The sequence below is a fragment of the Mesitornis unicolor genome, unplaced genomic scaffold, assembly GCF_000695765.1.
Source record: "Mesitornis unicolor isolate BGI_N332 unplaced genomic scaffold, ASM69576v1 scaffold25329, whole genome shotgun sequence".
NCBI lineage: Eukaryota > Metazoa > Chordata > Aves > Mesitornithiformes > Mesitornithidae > Mesitornis > Mesitornis unicolor.
Genome location: NW_010205575.1, coordinates 11,667 through 17,969, shown reverse-complemented (window position 1 = coordinate 17,969; position 6,303 = coordinate 11,667). Strand labels below are relative to the sequence as shown.

Below are 6,303 nucleotides of genomic sequence, written 5' to 3'. Positions count from 1 at the left end.
TCCCTAACGTTCTGTGATTCTGTGAATATTTCTATTAAGCGCCAAATATTTCCTGTGTACAGAAATAAGGCTTCTGACTTAAGACAAAATTGGGGTAACTAAATTGTTAATTGAATCAGTCAAAATTACTGCTGAACTGAACATTTGCCTGCAAACCTTCCTGTGCAAGAAAGCTTTAGTTCAGTATTTGGTTCCGTTAAGCACAGCTGCTTTGATGCCCACACAGAAAACATCATTTTTGTAACTTCTTTTGCCTACCATGGCTGTAACTGATTTGTATTAATTAAAACATTTTTCATTTGAAGTGTTTAATGTTGCATATTGTCACCAGTCTGAAGTAAATTTGGAGATTACACGTGAATATTTTTTGTCTGGCCTCAGGTTTGTCTCATTCCACTGCTTAATTTCTTCCTTTATATTTGATTTCCCTAACTTATTTCAGAAATAAGTACAAATTAGTGAAATCTTAGCTTCTGGGAAAATACAAAACTGTTTTTGTATGGCTTTTTCTAAACCATCATGGCTACGTTAAGCAACTGAATAAACTGAGGTGCTCTTTATGGTGGAGTTGCAGCTTTGGTGGATAAGGGAAGAGCAACTGGTGTCATCTACCTGGCCTGGTGCAAAGTGTCTGACACTGTCCCACATGACATCCTGGTCATGAAGCTGGAGAAACTGCGTTTGATGGATGGACCACTTGCTGGATAAGGAATTGGTTGGATGGTTGCACTGAGAGATGTGATCAACGGCTCAGTGTCCAAATGGAGACCAGTACCGAGTGGTGTTCCCCAGGGATCGGTACTGGGACCGGTGCTGTTCAACATCTTCGTCAGCGACATGGACAGTGGGATCGAGTGCACCCTCAGCAAGTTTGGGATCACACCAAGCTGGGTGGTGCGGTTGACACTCCAAGAGGAAGGGATCCATCCAGAGGGACCTGGAGAGGTGGGCCCATGGCAACCTCATGGAGTTCAACATGGCCAAGGGCAAGGTCCTGCAGCTGGATAGGGGCAATCCCAAGCACAAATCCAGGCTGGATGGGGAATGGCTCAGAGCATCCCGAGGAGAAGGACCTGGGGGTGTCGGTCGATGGAAAACTCAACATGAGCTGGCAATGGGTGCTTGAAGCCCAGAAACCAACCCCATCCTGGGCTGCATCACAAGAAGTGTGGCCAGCAGGGCCAGGGAGGGGATTCTGCCCCTCTGCTCTGCTCTGCTCAGACCCCACCTGCAGTGCTGTGTCCAGTGCTGGGACCCCCAACACAAAAAGGACATTGAAGTGCTGGAGCGGGGCCAGAGGAGGTCACAAAGATGCTCAGGGACTGGAGCACCTGCCCTATGAGGACCAAGTGAGAGAGTTGGGGCTGTTCAGCCTGGAGAAGGCTCTGGGGGGACCTTATTGCAGCCTTCCAGTTCCTGAAGGGGTCCTACAGGAAAGCTGGGGAGGGACTTTTTACAAGGGCAGGGAGTGATAGAACGAGGGGAATGGTTTTAAACTGGAAGAGGGGAGATTTAGACTGGATATGAGGAAGAAATTCTTGACTGTGAGGGTGGTGAGGCCCTGGCCCAGGTTGCCCAGGGAAGCTGTGGGTGCCCCCTCCCTGGCAGTGTTCAAGGCCAGGTTGGCCGGGGCTTGGAGCAGCCTGGGGTGGTGGAGGTGTCCCTGCCCATGGCAGGGGTTGGACTGGGGGGCCTTTAAGGTCCCTTCCAATTTTAACTGTTCTATGATTTATGATTGAGTGGCTAAGGAGGTTTTTTTAATTAAGTTTCTTCAGGTGTAGTACCTGAGTGGAAACTTGATTAATATGTTGAGGTAAATGTCCTGTAAATCTCTATCCTGGAGCACTAAAACTTAATATAGTATAAATTGCAAGTGGGATCTGCACAGTTTGTAAGGACAGGGTGAGTATTCTGTGTCTGTAGTGTTTTATAGGGGAAGAAATAAAAGACAGGTCAAGAGGTTGCTGGTTGTTGAACTATTTAAGACCCACATTACAGCTTGACTGTTCTCACCTGACAAGTAGTAGTTTTAACGCAGAAGTGCCATGTGGGAAATGATGTATTAACCTCAATGAGTAAATGTTAGATCTCTTGACCCCTGAGATCTAATTTTATGACGGGAGCAGTTATTTTGAAAACTGCCAGGCATCTTAATCGGTTTGGTCTTAAAGGTCAAACACTGAACATCAAGTGATCTGACCCAATGCAGTCCTGAGCTTGAGATCAACAGAGGGAGGCATGAAATAATTTTCTAGGCCCCAGGAAAGTGTTGGTAGAATATATTAATACTGAAATGCAAACTGCTGCAGTTGCACGAGTGGTCAGTTGTATAGAGGTGGAAAATGATTGCTCTAAATGTTTTATATCTCTTCAGCGCGCCTTCTTGCTTTTGATGGCTCGTTATTTAATCTCCGAACTCCTCGGAGCTCAGAACTAGATGGGCTTTAAAGCAGTGCCTTTAACAGCGGTGGTGCACAGAGCTGGAATAAAACAACATGAATGTGTTTAATTAGAGACTGTGTAGTGACTTCAAGCCAAACATCCCAAGTGTCACCAGGAGTTCAAGCCAGGGTATTTTAGGGCTGTCTCAAAATGCCAACACAGCCAAGAAACAACAATAAGGGTCATAAATCAGCCCGATTTTGTGAGAAAATCGGGCTGTGAACAGCATCTCATACTGTAATTTAGGAATCGAGGGCACTGAACGTAGTCAGCTTTCCACCGTTCTTAGTTATGGGTATTTTCATCAAGTGGGTTTTGCAAATCTCTGTATAATCATTCCCGAAGAGCTCGCATGCTGCTGTGGTAAAGTCTGTGCTGTGTGAGGTATTAAAGGATTTGCTGCATTCATATAAGATTGCCCTGCATTTAATTTCGAGTTAAGTACAGTTGCACGTCTTGGGAAGCTTTTAATTGGAGGAAAAGGGGCAGCTTCTACTGATTTCTGCTGATGCTTGCACCGGATGCATAGCTGTAAGGATTATTGAAGATTATTCAAGATACAAGCAAAATCTTAACTGTTACCAGTAAGCCAACTTTGTAGAGGTTTGGGGTTACTTCTAATTGCTGTTAGTCTTTATTCAGACGTGTTTATTCCTGTTATCAGTATAGAATTATGCCAGAGAAAATCTGAACTGATTTATTTTCCCTTTCCTCTTAGGTCCAAGATGGGCCTCGTGGAACACCGGTGTTTTTATCTGCATCAGATGTGCTGGAATACATCGAAATCTTGGGGTCCATATATCAAGGGTCAAGTCTGTCAACTTGGACCAATGGACACCAGAGCAAATACAGGTAAAATATCTTAAATTGTGTTCAATTTGGAGGGGATGCCAGGAGCCCTTTTGAAAGGATTTGAGTTTATCGTGATGCCCAGACTTAAACGTTTTACAGTCAGAGTGGTTCTTAATGTGTTATATTTCTACTATAATGAGTTTAAGCTCTGAAAAGTCACTTTAGAAACAGCTTTAGCTAGCTTTTCTGTATATTTTAGAGTTATTGTCCCTTGCTGTGGGGAATCTGAGAGCTGTGTCTTTGTTGTGCCTGTAGGAAATGCGTTGTAAGCCTTTTCCTTTTCAGCAGGGTATGGTGAGGTAGCGTTTGCACATCTCTGATTCTTGATTACATCCTTTTGGTGTGCAACTACTGACTCTTCCGGGTATGATTCAATATTTAAAGGACTGATGGGCAGGAACTAATTGTTTTCTACTGCTTTTCCTTAGTGCATGCAGGAAATGGGAAATACTAAAGCAAGGCTACTCTATGAAGCGAATTTACCAGAGAACTTCCGAAGACCTCAAACAGATCAGTATCCTTTTTGGTTCTGCTTTCACATTGAAACGACTTTTAATGCGATTTGGATGTTATGAGTGTTTCAAGGAACTGCTACGTTTGGCAACTCACCTTATTTATTTCATTGATGCTGTTGTATGAGAAATGGCAGTGGAGGTTGGAAACGGCTCAGAAAAAACGGTGGAAATTACTTCAGTTACAGCAAACCTACTTTGTAATGAGATCTGGCAAGCCCCATTTATTTTTGCTTTCACAAGAGGTAACTTCATAAATTCCCTGTGTGTAGGAAGTTAGAGTGGTACTAGAGAGCTCTTGAATATTGTGTCTTTATCTTGAGTAATTGCCAGCTGAAGTTAGACGCGTTTGAACAGGAAATAATGAGCTGAATGGTAAAGTAAAATGAAACATTGGATCTTACTGAAGTGAAGTATGAATTTCCTCCTCCAGACTAAATATTCTGTACATTTGTTTTTTAGATGAAGTATATGCACTCTATGAAGTATTTGAGCACAGACGAGTAGCAGGGGAATATCTAAATAAACCAAACCTTACTGATAGTCACTGCTCGTGTTGGTGTGGGGTTATCACCATGCGCCTTGAAGCTTTCCTCAAAAAATACCTTTTTCAAATGTACCGAGTCATGGGGATAATGTATAACAACATTAATTTAGATTTGTATTAGCTCCTGATTGACTGAAGTTACTCCACAGGCAGGATTTGCTTCAACTTCAACAGTAGCTTTTAAATTAAACATACATACGCATAAGGGAAAAGTACCTGGAACCAGATAATGCTGTAGTATTCCAGCTGCAATATTCTAGAACTCTGTTTCCACCATAAGACTGAAATACTTTGCCTAAAACTTACTCAGAAGTGGGTCTATATTAGTGTTTAACTTCCCATAGCACTGTAATATACTTATTTCTATTTTTTCAGGTAGTAGAATGGAGACACAGGAGGAATACATATGTGGAGTTTGCCCCAAATCTCCTGCTAAAGGTCTCCCATCAGTTCTTAATCACAAGACTGACCTTTCTGGGCACCTTTTTTATTATTCCCTTGTACCTCCAAGGGATGCTCTGGTGCAGGATCCCCTTGATAGGTTTTTTGTGGCAGCTTCAGCTTCCTGTTTGAAAGTGTTTGTTTCCAAGAGCAAACTGAATCATTTTTTTGTCTCTTCATTTTACTCATTTCTTTAAAGAGTTTTGGCATCCACTGAGGTTGCTTTATATTCTTTTGTTAACGAGGACACAGTAGGTTATTGATCTAAAGAAACTGGTCCAGAAATTCACACATTGAAGTGGGGTAACTTGAATAAAATGGATATTTTTAAAGTACACAACCTAATACCCCAGTGTCATAACATCCTGAAAAATGAAACCCTATGAAATTTCAATACATGCACTTCTGTGTTAATAATTTTCAAATTATGACTTTCTGATTGCCTGAAATATCAAGTGTGCGTTCTGGGAAAGTGCTGAAAATAGGCAAATATTTATCCAAAAGAACTAAAATACCTAACACCAAAACTTAAAACTCTTTGACAAAACAAATACGCCATCTGAAAATGTTTAATTTTGGCAAATAACAGAGATTTTTTTATTTGAAGAAAGGGTAGGTTGTTCTGAGGTATTTTTTAGCAATCGAGTTTTGAGGCTTTTCTGTTTTCTTCTGAATTAGTTACATTGTAATGCAGTTATCCAGTCACAGCCCAAAAGTATGGGGAAAATTAAATTCCCTTTTTCCACCTCCTACCTCCCCACTGAGATGATATCATGCAGTAATTTGCACTGCAAGGGGAAAATAATCTTTCTGAGGAAATCCTGTTTAGTCTTAGCCGTATTTGAAAAGCTGAAGGAGTTGCACATCACACAACTTCCATCCATCTGTACTCTGATCATGTACATTGATTTTTTTGGCAGTCCTTTAGTAACTGTAGAGAGTAATGCAATATTAGAACTAAGATCATTGTGTGTTCAAAGTGCATGACTTTAATGATTAATTCTCTGTAGTAAAAAGAGACTTTTTTGGACACTGCAATAGCAATTTGTTGTTTTCAAACTACAAAATGAGACAGAGCGAGAACCTGGTGCAGCTCTTTAATCTGAATATCCTGCCAGTTTTCTAGGTTAATGTTGCTGTTGGTCTGAACGTGTCTTTTCCTTAACCTTGCCACTTCCAGAGCTGTGGAATTTTTCATCAGGGATAAGTACGAAAAGAAGAAGTATTATGATAAAAATGCAGCCAATGCCTTCAATGTAAGTAAACGGCTCCACCAATAATTCTGTCACTTGGCTGTTTTGAAAGCTATGTAAGAGAAATAGAAAATATTACTTATGTTAAATGTAACAAAACCTTTGTGATATGGACCTAAATGCTGTCTCTTGTGTCTCTTGAAAGCCATCCCTAGGTTCTATAAGTTCAGTATATGTTGTCATTTATAATAGCAAAGCATCATGATCCAACAAATCACTTGCTTCTGACTCCTTATATTGAGGTTTTTAGTGCCGG

General features: G+C 41.2%; 1 long non-coding RNA gene across 1 annotated transcript; it reads left to right on the top strand.

Moving 5' to 3' along the window:
• The first annotated feature begins 3,162 nt into the window (after positions 1-3,162).
• Positions 3,163-6,050, top strand: LOC104546155. Its single transcript, XR_728180.1, has 3 exons — positions 3,163-3,294; positions 3,723-3,808; positions 5,975-6,050. It is a non-coding gene; the product is annotated as an uncharacterized LOC104546155 (long non-coding RNA).
• Positions 6,051-6,303: the final 253 nt, after the last annotated feature.